The 18747-nt window shown below is 39.3% G+C and overlaps 1 long non-coding RNA gene across 1 annotated transcript; it reads left to right on the top strand.

Moving 5' to 3' along the window:
* The first annotated feature begins 3136 nt into the window (after nt 1-3136).
* LOC142871870 (uncharacterized) lies at nt 3137-18470 on the top strand. The gene is made up of 3 exons (XR_012920041.1): nt 3137-3625; nt 5361-5499; nt 18092-18470. It is a non-coding gene; the product is annotated as an uncharacterized LOC142871870 (long non-coding RNA).
* Nucleotides 18471-18747: the final 277 nt, after the last annotated feature.

Consider the following 18747-nt stretch of genomic DNA (forward strand, 5'->3'; position numbering starts at 1 on the left):
CAATCGAGAAAAGCTTAAAAGCAATAGTGGTGAAGATGAAACAGTTTTAAAAACTAAACTTAAATAATAATACTGTCTCCCAGGGACTGGTTTTGAATAGTAAAAACCCAAATCAAGTACAGTAGAGGCTCACATTGATGTTATCTCCAAAGTCCTGGCTCTGAGATTATGCTAGAGATGGAATCATATATGAACAAGCACTTTCTGGGACTTTCATTATAGTTATATTTCATCAAAGACAACAGACGTGCTGTTGCTCCAGTTGTGTTTGTAGCCAGCTTCAAGCTTCAGATTATGATTGATCACAACGGACTTCTAAAATCAGACAGAAAAATAAGCAGACACCATATAAATTAGAATGAAATTATCTGTGAGTAAGCTTTGTAAACTGCAACACACCATGCAAATCTGAGTTATTACAGGACAGAAGGCTCACTGGAGCCTTTTTCTCCCTTTTAACATGAGATGTGACTAATTATGAGGATAAAACCTCATTAAGTCTTTTAACCTGATTTTCCTTTTTAATTATTGGAAGCTTATATATTTTCTGAGAGTAGATTTCTTTTCTGAAACTAGAAACTAGCTTCTCCCTGCTTTGATTGGATTTCACAGAGCCCACTCTGATGTATCACCTCAGGAACTGTTTGATTCAAAGGAAGATAGGATTAGTCTACCTGCATTATAGGAATTCACCATGGAAACCACAGAACGGGGAAAAAATGAGTGAGAGAAAAGCAAATGAAAATCACTGTGACTCTTGAATACAGGTAGTTAAAATTACAGTAAGAGTTCTCCCTGCTTAGGTGAGATTCTATTCCTCAGCTTTGAAAAGAACTCACCGACTTACTTTGAGTCAGATTTGGGGTATAAAATGAAATGACTTTGTTATGTTAAGCTCAATGAACTGCAGAATGACTTTATTTCCTTTCAGGCTTAATTCTTTTTTTTCCTCAAACCTGACAGTTTAAAGGCAATTTTTAAAAGTGACATAAATTTTAAAATAAAATAGGCAAATGTTCATGCATTAAAAAAAATAGGCTCCAGGAGGTATATCAATAAGACTGTTGTGAATATTATAGATTAAATTGTCAATGATGTTCTTTGTTTGAAGTATCTTCTACGTTGTTTAGGAAATTCTTTCTTCCTTCAAAGTTTGCTGCTTTGAGAGAGACAAAAGTGTGCTTTTAGATGTCTCATCAGATTAAATAACTTTTACAATTAAATTTTTTGAAAAACTGGTCTCCAAACTCTAATTATGTCTCCCTTTGGTTTAAAAAGAATGCTCCCCAATAGATCTATTTGAAAACATTCTAAAACATAGATATTTTAAAGATGTTTTGAGAAAAGTATTTCATCTGAAGAAGAGATAATCAAACCCATGTCTAAGATATTTTTCATAATTACCTTTGATGGGTTAACACTAACACATACTAAGCAGTCATGGCTTCATTATTTGCTTTCCCTTGGGCTTTTATCACTTCTTAAATTGCTTCTAGATGCCTCTGTTGTCATCCTGGGTCCCACCTGGGAGATTGTCATACTCTGAACACATTATGATGCAGTTTGCAGCAATTTGGTCTCAGTAAAGATCAGTTTTTTCCAAGCAGGACCTACTCACATTCAATTTGAATGAAATTTTAATCAAATTCTCTTGACTAAAATCTTGTAGAATTAAACATTTTATGATACGAGTGATCTATTATTACATACATAAATTTCTTTATTCAGAAATTTGGGTCACAATATTGCTATATTAATGTGTATATGGTAATATTTATTTTCATTCTTATAAGTTTTATTTATTTTTTAATTTTTTTAATTAACAAGAAATTAAATGAATTCACCATTGTATTAATGCTGGTGCTGCAGTTCTGAAAAAAAAAAAACTAAAGTCTTTCTCAAAGAAAGTATCTTTAAGATGAGTACTGAGGACCAGAATTGAAGATCTATTATTTTTTTCATTGTTGCTATCATTTAAAATACTTTAAGACATCCTTAATAAAATTAATTCACTGAAAAACATTGATATAGATAGATGTTATATGTTATTACAGTAGGAAAAAGTGTGGGAAAATGATGTTTCAAAATGATTTCAAGTGATCTCACACTCACACAAACACACACACACACATACACACACAGTTCCTAACTTTTTTCCAGAGCCTTCCTGAGAGCCTGTAGCAGACTGGTAGTCCCATAGTTAAGTTATCCTGATCGGTGCAAAGGACTGGAATGAGATCTTCTAGTCACTCAACCACACAAGTGGTCCAATAACATACTCTCTAATTCCTGCTTTGAAAACATATACAATGTATTTAAAAATCAAATAAAAAATGACTTCTAGAATCATGCAGGTGTTACAACGTTATCCATAGCTCACATCCCTTTCCTTTCTGTGGATAACCAAAAGTTGGAAAGTATCTAATTTGCTTGGTCCTATTAGAGAACAATTCAATTAAAGCTTTTCAATGCTTAGCCCTTTTAATTCAATGAAGGATTTTTCCTTTAAAGTTTTAGTAACAGCTGAATGGAGGAGGAGTTAGATACTACTCTCATAATGAAAGGAAGAAGATATAATCTTTCAAATGCTCAAATATGCCTATGCCTAGGTTTCACTCTAACTTATTTCACATTAAAAATTAAATTTTTCTACTCATTAGGAAAGAGAAAATTTTACATGAGTAAGTGGAGAAAAGATTTATGTGCATATTTAGTTATTCAATTATTAATGTCATTTTGGTCACTGCCACTAAAGCTGTAAATCAGAGAAGATGGGGTTTGGTGCCTTGTGAGCATGATGGGGCATTTGCAAATCTGTTAGGGGTTGTCGTAAAACATCAAGTATTAGCCAACATCTGTATCGTAAGCAATTTCCTAGGGCAAAGGGAGGCCATCTTTCCAAGGGTGGATGGTGTATTTCATAGGTCTTTCGCTACAGCCAGTTTCATAATTTATTACAACAGCTTTGTTCCTAACATACCAAACATTTCCCACCCTCGTTGCTAACCAACTTCTGCTGATTTATGAAGAAATAATCAAGGGAGATTCTTCAATTTCATCTGCTCCTCACCTTCTTCCTCCTTCAGCCCAGCCCAGTCCCTAGTTGAAGACTCCACTGCTACCTAACTGCTGGCATCATTAGCCTACCTCGGAAAGCTGCTTGCATCAAAGTTTAATGCTCTTTTGAAGGCACAGGTCACAGGCCTACCCAGGTTCAAAGCCACCTTCACCTACCCAGTGGTCGCAGCTGAGATACCAGAATGATCTTTGGTAGCATCTTCCCTTTCCGAAAAGCTTTCTGGGACTTAAATAAGTTTCTCAGTGGGAAGTAAGGAAATCCAGATTGGGGAATGACCAACCAGGGATTAAAAGGCAGAAGTGGAAAGCCTGGATTAGGAAGATTTTAGCTGCCGACAGCCATGTGACTGAATTCTCAACTGTTCCTGAGTAAATGTGATAAGAAAGGTCATAAATATTAATCATTTCTGACCATGAAGTAGGTGCTGTCATTACTGGGAGCCAGACATTGTAAAATTCCTCCCCCTTCTCCCTTCCTCCGAATTCCAGTTTAAGAGAGAAAGCGTCAGGCGATCTGGAGCCCGGGAGAGCCAGAGGACAGGACCAGGTATGAAAATGCTGTGGTTTCACATTCTCATTCCAGCTGTCAATTTTCTGTGTTTCTGTCATTTTCTGCCAAACACTTTCCTATTTTTCCTGTAAGGCCAAATGAGCTGGAACCTTCTCTGGAGGATCTTTCCTACTTCACAGGATCTATTAATGGAAAACTGCTTCATCATCATAAAAAATAAGAAGCAGTAAGGTGATCAGGCTCTATACTCTGAAGTTAAACTTTGCCAATTTCAGGGGCTTTGTAACACCTCCTCCGGCTGCCTCTGCAGATTTCACCTGACTTTTGTAGCAGTAGTAGCAGTTGTTGTTGTTTATCAAAACAGAGGGAGATCATCTTCCATACTCATTATTCATAGAAAAAAATAATTGGGTGGCCTATTTATAGCTCAAAATTGTTGCTCTGTAGAGGAATGGGGAGGAGAGATCATCTTGTGCCAAAGCCCCAAATCTGAGCAGGAGATAATGTTGAGCCCAAGAATTCCAATGATGGTGATCGGCTATATGGCTCCACCTCTAATTATCCCGATTCATTGGCTTTTAATGTTGTCAGAAATTTTTGACAGAAAACCAACGCATCAGAGACGAGACTGAATGCATTAATTCTGGTCCTTTAAGCCTAAAATATTAACATAGCAACCGATCTGATGAAGACGGTGGGGGAGGGGGAGGGGTGATATCACAGCTGCACAATTGCACGTTGTAATCACTGCTGTTATCTTCTGTGCTTTATATTCAATAGTTCTCTGATAGTCCTCTGTGCTGAGCACTGCATATTGATTTGGAGGAAAGTAAATGAGTTTCTGAATACATAAGGCCTTTCTGCTTTACTTAGAATAATTTATTTCCCTTTTTATTCTTTTCTGGTTTATTTTCTAACTTCAAAGGTCATGTGACTCACTTGTTTTTAACTTTTTTTGTACATAACTTGTTAGGCAGGGTAATTGTTTGATGGGGTAAGCGCGGGCAAAAAGAATTAAATTAGAAACGAATTTCTTCTTCATAAGAGTCTAGTTCGAACACTCACGCTTAAATGTACTGACAAGGTAGGCGGGATATTTATGAAGATCTTCCTACTTAAATATCTAGAAGGCACAAGGGGGCAGCGATTATGTTAAAAAGGTAGCACTCTGATTCCAACACAAGGCTCTTCAGTTGTTGGAAATTTCCATGCCCTCTGACAAGAGACTTCAGGTGTGGACATGCCTCGAGACAATGCATGTCCCTGCTGGCTGCTGCCCATGTCCCCCTGGTGAGTCTAACCAAGTGCCAGACACGAGGCTGGGTAGTGGGGTTCGGACCATATGCCTTAATGGGGTGAGTGGTCCACTCACTGTCCACAGAGTGGGCTGGGGAGCAGGAAGCACCTGTCTCAGGGAGCACCCAGCCTCGGCCAGCTAGCTCCTCTTGCACCCCACTCCTTCCAGTCCAGGAGGGTACAATAAGCTATTGGATGTGCCTAAACTTACAAAAGAGCAATTTAAGGGCTAAGCACTCTCCTCTGAGATGGTAGGTCGCTCCCATTTATTGAGTGCCAAATATGCCTGGCATGAGGTTAGATACTTGATAGAAGCGGTTCATTTAATCCTTAAACAATCTTTTGAGGCAGATTTTGTTATCATTCCCATTTTTAGAGATCAGAAGACTGAGATTTAGGAAGGTAAAGTTACTGGCCCAAGCTTGCACGGCTGGAAAGAAGTAATGCTGATATTCTAATTCATGCTCTTCACCAGGCGTGACCACCACTGCTCTTGACCAGGCTGCGCCCCAACGTGCTGTTATTCTCTGAGAAGGCAAATGGTAACTCATGATATGACCTCAGGATTTGCGGTCAGAAGACTTGCTCTCACACCCTTGCTCTGCTTCTTTTGGGTATGTGCCAGTGAGTCAGACTGTTCCCTCACTCCTTACTAGAAAAATGGGGAAAATTAGGTTTATTGCAAGAGAACACTGCGAGAATTAAATGCTTTCCAAGCAGAGTCCTTGCTATATCACCAGTGCTCAGTTAATGTTTGATGCACCTGATACTCAGCTTCCTTCATTCTATAGTTAAAATGTATGTATATTTTATATAGTTTCACCTTAAATAGCAACTTGACAACATCTCACTTCATCTTTAATGGCAACTTGATAAAATTTTGGGTTGAACTCGCGAGCTTAATTCTCCACTTTACTCTTATCTTGTAGGCAGATACCCATGCATTTGCTTCCAAATTTAGAGCTCACATTCTCAGCCCAAAAGTGCACGCAGAAGTTGAGGAAGAGGCAAGCACCTGGCCAGCCCAGAGCCTCCAGAGCAGGAAATTTGTGACAGGTTTTTGAACTGAATCTTGGACTTGGCAGTGAACTATGACACGCCCATTTCCTGATACAACCTCCTCGTCCACACAGGGTTCCTGCTCTTGGCTGCTCGGGCTTCCTCCAGCTCACAGCCCATAGCACTTCAATGCACCCACCTCAAGAAGTTGTTGCTGGCAATGTAGCCATGTGGGAAGATAAGTCATACAGAATGACAGAAGGAAAAAGAGGCAAGAGTTGGGGGTGGGGGGTGGGGGTTGCAGCATGAGCCAAGGGTAACCTTGGCTTCCCAGAGGTGGTGCGTGCCTCTGGACATGAGAGAGTGAAGTTCACTGTGTGACATGAGATAGAGAGACCTTGAGAATATCCCTGGCCTTTGAGACACTGTAAAAAGCTACATACAACCAGTAGACCACAGGACATTTGCACATGCTCTGCCTGAGATGCTCTTGCTCCAGGACCCAGCTAGCTGGTGTCTCCTCCTTGAGAGCCTTCTCTGACCTCCATATATGAAGCAGTCACCATCATTCCCATGATGTTGTGTCATCTTCATAGCACTTATCATGATCTGAAATTAAATTATTTATTGAGTTGCTTGTTTTCCATTTGCCTTTCCCTTCTAGAACTCTAGAACTCCTGACTGCTATCCCCTCAATCCCTAGAATAATGACTGACTCAACGCTTATTTTTCAAAAGAATGAATATTACCAGTGGAATTACCCCCTTTTAGGCTAATTTCCTCCTTATTCTAGCAGATCTCCACTCAAATGTTCCATTTTTATTCAAACTAAGCCTCGAAAATTGGGCTACAAATCCTCTTTTCAGTTCCCCAAAGAGTCCAAATATTTCCTTCTGGTGGCTGGTGCGTGCTGTTCCCCTGCCTGGACCACTCCCTCCTCACCCCACCAAACTCTCTGTCCTCAGGATGGCAGCTTCCCACCACACCCAAGGAAGTCCTTCTCCAGAAAGGATTTCCATGATGCCCCTGACTAGCCAGTGATCTCTTCAATATTTTCTATTAGAGCAATCTGTGTTTCTTTTTTGCCTTTGTTTTTGTCAATTCAGTTACTTATCTATTTCTTTGTTTCTTGTCTGCCTTCTCCACTAGACCATAAGTTTTATGAGGGTGAAGACTGTGTGTATTTTGGTTTGCAGTGCATGCTTAAGGTATAGCCCAATGCCTAGAACATAGTGGGTACTAAAAAAATTATTGAATAAATGAGCAAATCAAAGGTTTGAAGTCAGTCTGTCCACATTTGGATTAGGAGGCAAATCTAACGTGCAAACTTATTAACAGGTTTTATTAATAGTTTCTATGTAAAGAACAAGTTAAACTTCTACTTTGCCCACCAGCCATCTCTAAACATTTTAGCCACAGTCAACCTCCCCTTCGCCAGAACCTTATTCATTTCATTCACAAAAGTGTACTGAGCACTTTTCTGGTCCTAAGTGCTGATAGAAAGATGCACCAGATGGAGTCCCCAACCTCAAGGAGGTTTGAATATCTATCACATGCTTTTAGATTTCACCGTAATTCAAATGTGTCAAATAAATAAATGAACTTAATTATAGATTTGCTGACGTCTCAACTCCTTCTCCTTATTTTTCATAATATTAAACACAAACAAGTAGCTTCTTCCCATAATCTTCCTGGGAAGGCTCAGGAAAGGTAGGTCATCCTTCCAGAGGAATCAAGACAGTGCTCTATTTCCAGTACAAAATTGACACTGAGAAGTGAAGTAGCTTCCCGGCATCTCCTACGTCTGACTTGCCCTCTACTAATTCATTATATTTAAATGAATTTCCTGAAAAACTCATCCTCTTGTATACAAATGTAAACATGAAAACATTTTCTAAGGCAACAGTACAAGAATTTTAATTAGCTATCTTAAGAAGTGATTTCCTTTCGCTGGTTCAAATAACTCTCCAGCTGTCCCTTGGAATCCCTAGGGCATTGGTGGCAGGACACCTCTCGGATACCAAAATCTTGGCACACGCAAGTCCCTGATATAAAATGACATAGTATTTACATAAAAACCTATGCACATCCTCTCCTTTATTTTAAATCATCTCTAGATTACTCATAATACCTAATACAATGTAAATGCTATGTAAATAGTCATTATACTGTATTGTTTTTATTTGTATTTTTTTATGGTTGTATTGTTGTGGTTATTGTTTGGGTTTTTTTTCCGAATATTTTCTACCCGAGGTTGTTTGACTCTGTGAATGTGGAACGTGCAGATACAGACAGCCGACTGTATTAGTCTCGTTTTCTTTTTCTCTCCCTGGCAGCACTGTAGTTGTGGCCTTACTAATTTGAAACAAATCTGAAATCAAATTTGGGGTTTTTTTTCTTTGCTTCATCCATGATATTCAATCCTTGAAAAAAAAAAAAAAGCTTTGTGTACATAGAATAAAGACAAGTATCTGAAATGTGGGAAACGTAGTCAATCAATAGATGTTGGTTGTGATGTTTACATGATGCTCTGCCCAGATGTGAATGATTTTTCTCTGCATTTGATAAATGGGGTTTTTTTCCTTTCTTTTTTTTTTTTTTTTTTTTTTTTTTTTTTGGCCATTTCCTAGCATAGTCAGTGTGCTACCAATTTTCTGTAACATTTCTAAGCTTTATTTTTTCCAGAGCTTTTCTTCACTCTCACTCTGCAGGCTATTAGAACTGCCTTCTTCTCCTGTCTGCCCTGCCTACCTCAGCTACAATGATCAAATTCTAGTATCTTTTGTATGTGTACCTCCAGACCAGTCCTCTGCACTCGCTCATTGCCTCAAACTTCCAAAGGACAGATTTCAAGAAACTCACCACCTTTCTTCATATCCTATAATGTCCTGGCTATATTTTCTACTTAACGGATGCAAATCTGTCTATATGTTCACCTCAGCTAAAACGAATCACCTTCTGCCATACTGCCATACGCTCCCAACTCAATTGTTCAATCTTCTCATTAAATCTACCATCAAGACCTATCAGTTCGCCCTCCCTAATTTATCTAATTCCAAGCACCTCTGTGATCCTCACTGCTACCACCTTAGACTGAGCTGTGACCATACTCTTCCTATATCTCTGTAACAGACACCTTCTGCACATTAACTGCAAGCAATTGCACAAGTGTGCTTTCCAAAAGATAAACTAGATCGTGTCACTCCTCTGCTTGAAATGTTCTAGTGGCTTCCCTTTGACACCACAACAACATCCAAACTTCCCACATTGGCCTGCGATGGCCTGTGTGACACGGCACCTCCCAGCCCTTCACTTCTTGCTGTCACAACTCATTCCAGGCACACAGGTCTCTGCCTCTTAAGAAGCACCAAGCTCTCAGGGTCTATGTCTTAGTCCACTTGTGCTGCTATAATGAAACATGATACTGAGTAAAGAACGGAAATGTATCCCTCATAGCTCTGGGGAACAGGAAGTTTTGGTGTGGTGAGGGCTACTCTCTGCTTCCAAGATGACACCTGGTTGCTGCATTTTCCCGAGGGCAGGAACACTGTGTCCTTGCCTGGCAGAGGGGGAAGGGCAAGAGAGCCAAATGCTTTGTGAAGCCTCTCTAATTAATGTAGGGGCCTTAATGCCACTTACACAAGAAGAGCCATCATGACCTAATTGTTTTTTAAAGGCCCCACCTCTTGCTACCATCACATTGGCCATTAAGCTTCCACACCTGAATTTTGGAGGGGACACACTCAAACCATAAGAGATCATGGCACTCTTTGTCCTACTGCATCTTCACATGGCTTCCTCCTTCTCATGACCTAGGGCTCAACTCAAATGTTGCCTTCTCAGAAGCCTCCCCTGGCCTCTGTTATTAAGCAACATCCTTCTGTGGGGAGGGAGCTCTGAGGCCAGTGAGGGGACCAGAGCAGGTTCCAGGAATTGAAAGAAGAGACCCACGACAGCAGGTGGATGAGACACGCTCTTTATTGTTGGGGTGATGTAGCGGCAGTGAGAACATGGCGAGCACTTACATGCGGCTCAGAACAATAGTGGCAATGTGCCAAGCAAAAGTGTGATCACATGAGTTTTACATAGAAGGTGACAGCATGGTTACATAAGCGTGCAGACTTATGCTGTACCGGAAGGCCAGCGAAAGAGAACGCTGCAGTCATCTTGGTTTGGCCTAAGAAACCTGTTGCCTATACAGTTGGATTTCCCCTTACACCCTCTTTACTCTGTGTGATGTATCCACTGTGGTTATGTTCTTGGCACACAATAGTGTGCGAGATCATCGTATTTATATGTATGTTGGGTATGTCTATCTCTCCCCACTTAGAATGTAAGCTGCTTAAGGTCAGGCTCGCAGTGGGTATTATTCACCATTGCATCTCCAGCATCAAATACAGAAGCTAACACAGATCTGGGATTTCTTTCATTCATTCAACAAATACTTGTTTAGCACCTACCATACCTCAACCACTGTCCCAGGATATAAGCTGTGAATAGAATTGAAAAAGTCCTGCTTTTGGACAGTCTACATTATATATGGGGTGGGGCAGTGCACATTATAAAAAAACAACCTGTTAATAAATGACCAAATATATACTGTATCAAATGCTAATAAATTCTCTAAAAAATAAAGCAGGAAAGGGAAATAGCGTGTGCTAACAAACACATTTGCCCCCTAAAAACAGTAGTAAACAGAGTAAATTAAGTGTTCCTTGCATCAGGCATATAGGAAAACTCAGTAAGTGCAATTAAATAAAAGAATCAATGAATTGATGAATATTCATATTTCTATTCTTATCCTCTGGGATTTTTTCCATGTAAAACTTCACGAAAGAGCATTCATAGGAGACCTGGACAAATTTTTTTTTTTATCATTTAACCCTTCAAATACACAGTCTGCATTTGGCATCTCTGAGCATCAATATATAGAAGGAAAACCCCATACCTGCTGTGTGTTTTTAATTTGTTAAATCATCCTCTCAACCTGGTCAGACTGACATCTGCCCTTTTTTCCTTCAGGCCACAGCACTAAAGATTGTGCTCAGTCACCTTTCATGTGACATACACTATATCATGCACATAAAGCAGACACACTACACACATTGTACACTAATTTGGGTTCCTTTGTTATATAGAACACTGTTACAGAGCAGAGACTGTGCATTTTGTTCTTCTAATCTGGGTCTTTGGCACCCAGCCACACATCAGGGACCAGCACAGTTTTCCAGCAGAAATACCATGATACATTTGAGGTTCTTCTCTGCAATGATGTTACACTACTTTCCCAGATAAGCAAAGGCAAACATCTTTTTTCCATGCTTCTAGTGTATTGCAATATTAGAAGCAATAAAAGGTTATAAGCCCATTTTTATTTTTAAAGAATTGGTTCCTGAGCTGCATCTATGATACGACTAAGGAAACTATAGATAAAGAAAATAATGAAATCTGACACTATATCCACATGAGGGATATTAAAAGGAAAGGTAAGTTTTTCTTAGAGAATTTGAATGGTGGAAAAGAGCCTCAGAAGAGCAAATACTACAGTGCAGCCAAGCAGTCCATTTCCTGATAAAGGATACCTCATGTGCCCCTTTAAACAAGAGAAAAACAAAGGGCCCTGTTTCTCTACTAAAAGAATATAATGACTAATGTCAGTGGATAGAGAAGAGGAAGAGATGATTGTGTTGCATATTATGTAGGATTACTGGATTTCAAAATGTATGTGGTTTCCTGCTAGAAACTTAATTTCTGGTCTCCCCTTCCAAACAGTTTAGGCTGGGCTGTCATTGACTTCCTGTGTTCCCCTCTGATAGTATGCATATAAAAATAGAAAGCAAGAAGAAAACACTTGTCAGCCAAAATATACTATTTGTGTTTCAAGCATCAGGGAAGAGGGGGAAAAAAAAAAAAAGACTACACCATTAGTTAAATCTCTATTGCGTGGATATTTCAGATTCTATGTCCATCAGGGGGTCTCTCTAACTGCTATTGGTGTGGAATGCCAGAGTGAACACCCATTTGTCAAGTGTGATCCAAGAATGTGGATAGCCAGGGGAAAATCAATACAAGTATGTAATCTACATGGGAAGTGGTATGGAATCATTTTTTGTTTCAGGCAGTAAAAAAGTTACCATTTCATAAAGCCTGGACATGTGGGTCTTTCATGCCAGGCTGACACTGGTGTGGGAACCACGGATGGATCCAAATGAATCATGTTTTAGCTGGCTCATAAATGGGATCCTTTGGAATGCTCAGGGAATAAAGCTTCCATTCTTTATCCATCTTTCACTAGCCATTGTACACAGTCCGCATCTTGTTTGCTGTGCCTATGAAAAGAAGTTCTTTAATGATGAATAGTATTGTCAAGAATTTTTCATGTATTTGGAGTTTTAATTAGTACAGGTGTTTGGAGACAAAACTTCTCAGACATCGTCAATTATTTCTGCTATTCTGTAGGTTAGGCGGGGATGCACGCGTGCACAATGAAATTGCATCAGATCAGATTGGAATGTTTTGACAGCAAGATATAGGAAATGGTTAGGCTGGTATCATAAAGCAGGGGCGATTAACAAGTGATTTACGAGCGGCAGCAGAGGCACAACCTCGAATTACAATAAATAGAGAGAGCTGGTGATTAAAAATGTATAGCGGTTAATAAAACTGCATTTGATTAGATGAAGATTTGGGGGATTATTTCTAATGGATCACAGATAATGGTTCTAATACAGCCAAGCGGATTTTTAAATTTTGATTTATAATACCCATTTGTGGATAGACCCTCCAGGCATATGTATAGTAGCTCAACCGAATTCAAATAGGTAAAATTGTCAAGAGAGCCCATGTCCATTTGTATCAAGGAAATCCCGATTTAACAGATGTGCTTTATGTAATGCCCTGAGGGACAACGTGCTTAGATTTTCCTGAATCAAAATGAAAGCAAAATTCCAGAACTTTGCATTTCTTTATAAAACTCTCCTACTCTCGGTCCTTAGCTTAAAGACAGTTCAGATAATTCTCAGTCTTAACTTTAGAATAAGACATCCTTTCTTAAGCCTTGAAGACGATTGAATAGCAATGAGAGAGAATGGCTGAGATGTGTTATTTTCACTATTTTTAAAATGAAATGTTTCCATAAGGGGGATAGGAAAGAGTGTCGGTGGATTTGAAATAAGTTAGGTCCGATCTGAGAATATGTCATTGATAAAACAAAAGAAAATAAAGGTAATTACCATGATATGGATTAATGATGCTTTCAAAGTGTTTTCATTTCTTTTTTTTTTCTTTTTAATGATCAAAATATCCTTTCAAAAGAAAACAAAATTTTGTCCCCACTTTACAAATTGAAAATCAGATAGAGGTGAAAAGAAACTTAATAATGAGTATAAATGATCAACGATTAGAAATTCAGTGCTTTGAAATATTCTTTCCATTCAAGTGTTAGCATTTCCTTCCAATGGCCTTGATCATGAAATATTTCTGGGATAACTATAAAAAATAATCTAAGCACTGTCCTGATGTCCCGTTCACACTGTCCTCACCCTTCCCTCAAGCATATTCATTCTTTCCTCAACACTCTCCATTTCTACCTCTCATATTATGTACGGTGCACATGTATGAAATTATAGAGACACAGGAAATAGTGTAGGGTTTAAGAGAAGAAAGACATTTATGTTAACATATTTAAGAAATGTATTTATGTTAAGGTCAATAAATATGTGAAAAATATTCATCTTCAATAATAACTCAAGAAATGCAAATCAAATGAGGTGCCATTTCCCCACTATCAGAATCGCAAAGGTTTTTTAAATTAATTAACAAGTAGTTGGTGCAAAGATTTGAATAAAGAGGAGCTCTCCTATGAGACACTGGTAAAAGTGTAAAATGGTATAACCCTTTATTGTAAATATATATTAAAATTTGTCTATATGCCTATATATGTATACGTTCTTATAGCACTGTTTTCCTTGGAAGAAAAATACACACATATGGAAAGACATTAGTTTCTTGAAAGATTGATATTTTTTAATATTAAAAGTTATAGGAAATTTTATAAGATGATCTACAAGAATAAAAGGAATATGTAGACTAAAGAAACAACTGTATATAGGAAATATATATTCAATAAATATTAGATGATATTATTATTGTATTTCAAAGTCCAGGTTTTTCTGGCCTACCAGATAAATTTTAATCCCTGCCTGTTCCTAAACTAGGTAGAGTTTTTTTCTCTCCTGTTGTCTTAGAAGTGTGTATTTGCTCTCACATTCCATCTATTTTTTAAAAAAAAATAATGCATTTCCTTTGCTTTGCCTTTTCACTGGAAAGCTCTTGCCTGAGTCCCCATTTTCTTACATTTGTTCAGATAGAACTGTCCCCTCACCATGCCCTGCTCACCTACTTCAGCACCTCTCTGAATTCCATCCAGACAGAACTCAAAACCACTCCACTGCTTGCTACCTCTCTGTGTCTTTTGCCTCCTAAATATAAATTCCAAGTCTTGCTTTTTAATGGAGATGGATCCAGGCATCCTGGTACTTCCTAGAAGAACTTGTTTCTCCTATGATGCCTAGAAAATGGAAAAATGATTACTTTTTTAAAAAATTGCACAAGAAGCATCAATGTGACCACAGAAATATTATGCTCAGGTACCATGATTAACTCAGCTATTTGTGGAGGATAAAAGGAGAGATGGATTCTATGTTGGAAAATATTTTTATATTTTGAGTATGTCCCTTAAACTCTTTAATGGAGCAGTTTCACTGGTGATTAGAGCACAAAGGTGGAATCTCCCAATCTCTGCTGCCTCCCATTGCAATCTTAGGTGATCACAGACAGCTCTGTTCTTCTTGACTCTGCACATAGACATCCTGTGCTAATGGTAGAAGAGCCACATGGGGGATATGAGGAATAAATGCTCTTTTAAATTGGCAGAATTGTAATTCTTCGTTCTTCTGGATAAAGAATATACTCTATGACTGATTGCTTATCCACAATTTATCTCAGAAACGTGTGAGTTTTGTTAATTTTCTTAGAGTTAGCAACTGGGCAACGTACAGACAAACATGTTTGCCTCCTAACTGTAGCAGAGAATAATCTCCGGGTGTAATGAAACAGTTCATCTTATTGCAACAAAAAGCAAGAAAACCAGGGCAGTGAGATGGTGCTGTTAGTAGTTTATGTCCCTTAAGACCTTTAAAGGTAATAATCATTCTACCTTCCATTTCGGTAGCGCCTGATGGTTTGCAAAGTACTTTCACATACATTATCTCATTCAAGGAAAAGAAATGCATATTCTATAAGGGCCATTCCTGAGAGAAAATAAAATGTCAAGCAAATGAAAACTATTCCCAGACTGAATAATTCAGGGAGCTGCTCTATCAAAATAGTGAACTTCTTCATGAGAAACAAAGGAGGCAAAAAATAAAATCACCATCCCTGGCATAAATATGAAATATATGGGGCTGACTAAATATTCTCATTATGTTCATGATTCGGGGACTATAATTTGTTTTGTATTTATCAAAATTGGAAATAAGATGATAAACAGATATCCTATTTAGTTCTCAGGCACCTTATGGAATTTCAATGTTTTGCCACCTAAGGCAAAAAAAGAAAAATACACACACACACACACACACATATTATTTGGTAGTATGATGACTTTCTTTTGCCCTCTGAGTCCATACATATTTCACTGTCTGACATGACACCTTCCCCACCTTCCTGCTCCAGCAAGGCTAGGCTCTTCATTTGCAAACACGTGTGCACGTTGCTGCATTCAGACCTTTGCTGCCCACTCCGTTCTTCACAGCTAAAATAATCTTTCTTCCTCCAAGTACTTTGCCCAGTACTCTGGGCTAAAATCTCCTTTCTTTGTCTCTAATAGTCCCTATTTTGTGCTCATTCATCCGATGATTATTTAAGGAGAACCGCGAAGGCACAGGGCACCGTGCTGGCACTGGGAACAGAGCAATGAAACAGACAAATGAGATCTCCCCTCTTGAAGCACTTTTATTTTGGTGGCATGGGGAGGATAGACAGTAAACACATTTTACACATTTTAGATGCTGCTAACAGCTATGCAGATTTAGAACAGGGTGACATGAGAAAGTGGCCGGAGGGAGTACCGATAGCTTAGACTGGGGGAGTCAAGGAGGGCTCCACTGAGGAGACGCTGTCTGAGCTGAGACCTGCATGACCGGCCCCGCAAAGATGGCGAGCAAAGTGTGCTAGGCAGAATGAACAACATTTGTGAAGGTCCTAAGGAAAGACTACACATGGCAATCTCCAGGACCAAAAAGAAGGCTGGTGTGACCAGAGGGGAGTGAACCAGGGAGAGACCGGTGGAGACAGCTGAGAGACAGGCTAGTGCCAGGTCCTGTACAGACTTCACCTTTTACTGAGTGCACCGGAAGTGTGGGAGGGTTCTCCACAGGATCGTGGGGAGACACAAGTTGTGTTTTTTGAAAAGTCTCTCTGGCTAATGGGCAGAGAATGGACCATAATATTACAAAGTTAGAATGAGGTAGACCAAGAGGTTGTTGAAGATCCAGAGGAGATAAATGAGGCTTGGACTTTTTGTGGAGAAGATGGAGAAAGGCTGGTAGATTTGGGGTCTCTTTTGCACCTGAAGCCATCGGAGCTCGTAGGTAAAATAAATGTAGAAAGGGGAGGAAACTGAAATTCATATTCTACCTTGTCTTAACCAAACTATTTCATGTGTGCGTGTACATGTGTTCTCAACTAGATTATAATTACTTTGCGACCAGAAATTAGTTGTATCCTACTTTTTATATATATATATATAACTGTAGAAAGAGGATGGATGGCCCTTTGTAAAAATGAGTGCACAATAAAGACTTGCCAATTTGGATACAATTAATATTTCCATTTCTATTGTGAGGTCAAAAATAGTCCAATCCAACTGATTGTTGCAAAGCAAAGTGTCTCCCCTCCGTTTTCTTTTCTGCATCCTGCCATCTGTCCCTTCACCTCTGGCTACTTTTTCGGTGGCTGTCATTTTCTCTGTGATTTCCTGGCAATCACCCTCCGATGATCAGATTTCTGCTTCAGGAAGAGGGCCTGTGTGCAGCTCACTCCATCCACTGACTACTCTGCACCTGCTGTCTGCCAGGCCCTCTGCTGAGTGACAGGGACCCACAGATAAACATAAGCAGGCCTGAGAAACCTCACCGTGTAATCATCACACAAGAACTAGGCAGGAGAATCTGGGACCATATAGAGACATGTGAGAAAGGGGGGGAAGAATGACACAGGAAAACACAGATTGGATTCTCTCCTTCAGTCTCTTCTTGAGAAGCAAAGAGGATTCAGCGATCATGTGTGCAGAAATATCTTTGAAGTGTCTTAGATGATTCCATCTTTCTCCCTATCCTCTCTCCTCACAAATGTCCTTTCCTGCATTTGGGTTCATTTATTTTCAGTAAACACTCATCGAATGACCACTACTAAGCACAAGACCTGAAAGCATCCTAGAGATAAGTTCCTATCTTCTAGATCTTTCAAGAAAAGACATAAGATATAGTAACATGAAAGTCACACTAAATAGATATCTGTCCCATATGATGTTCAAGCACAAAGGATGGTGATGTATCTTGAATAGATGGCTCAAGAAACATAACTCAGAGGAGAAGGAGTCTGCCAGACATGGAAAGGTGAATAGTATCTTGGGAGGCTGAAAATTAGAGTGGAGAGGTGCACAAACAGCTCAAGCTAAAGCTCAGAGGCATCACACTGCGTTGCAAACCCAGGGTATGGTGTCAAGTTGTCTGTGGCTAGAAAACAGGAATCAGGGAGAAATATACTAAAAGTAGCAGGTGCAAATGAATCCCATATCAAGGTTTCAGAAACTTTCTGTGAATGTTGGAGCATTATTCTGTAACCAACAAGGAGCTCTTGAAGGCTTTCCATAGGGGAATAACATGATCTGATCCAGAAGAAGGAAGAAGATGCTGATATCATGGCCACAGAATTGCCCCACTCAGCTGTCACTTCAAGAGAATCCACAGTTACTCCTTTGGGACTAGAATAGTGTTCACTACACAGCCAACCTTCCTGATCAACAGGGAGCTTTTCAATAGGAAATTTCAAAGTCTTAGAGACTTCCCATAGGCTCAGTTGAGACTTTCTCAGTGATCTGAGGCTCTCTGCACTCAGTCCTTCCTTCTCTTTCTCCTTCCATAGGTTCAAGTCTGCAGGACAGTCTCTCCGTCAACTCCTGACTCCTCTCCTTGTAATCTCTACAGATGATTCCCCAAATAATCCTCTTGCATGCTTGGCACCGGCTTCGCAGAGCACCCAGACTGACACAGCTGGTGCAGCAGGAAGGATGAGCCGCCCTGACCCATTTCGGGGCAATATCCAGGACGGCACAGACTGCTCAGTGCCAACAAGGCGAAGTGTAAGGGAAGGGAGAGGAAAAGGAACACTTTTAAGATGAAAAAAGAGCAAATTTTGTTTGGTCATCTCCAATATGCTTGTGGGAGAAGGAATTATGCTTGTTACTTTGAAATCGCTCAATTATCAATGTATTTTTCGTATTTAGTGGAGCACAGTTATGGATAAATATTGGTGTTTTCCTCATTGCTGAGTCTTTGTATATGGTATTTTTTTTCCTTGTGTGTCCTTGTAGATGTGTTTATATTAATTTAGTGTAGGATAGACCTAGTAATTATGTCAAGTAAGTGTTGGTAATGGAAAGTTTGAAACATTTATGCCCTTTTATTTTTATCAATAACAACATGAAATGACACTTATTATGATCAAAATTTTCTAATTAAAAAATGCTAAAACCATTTATTCATAAGCGATGGGGTACAATCCTGGCAACTGTGTATAGA

This window comes from Microcebus murinus, chromosome 7, assembly GCF_040939455.1.
Source record: "Microcebus murinus isolate Inina chromosome 7, M.murinus_Inina_mat1.0, whole genome shotgun sequence".
Taxonomy (NCBI): Eukaryota; Metazoa; Chordata; class Mammalia; order Primates; family Cheirogaleidae; genus Microcebus; species Microcebus murinus.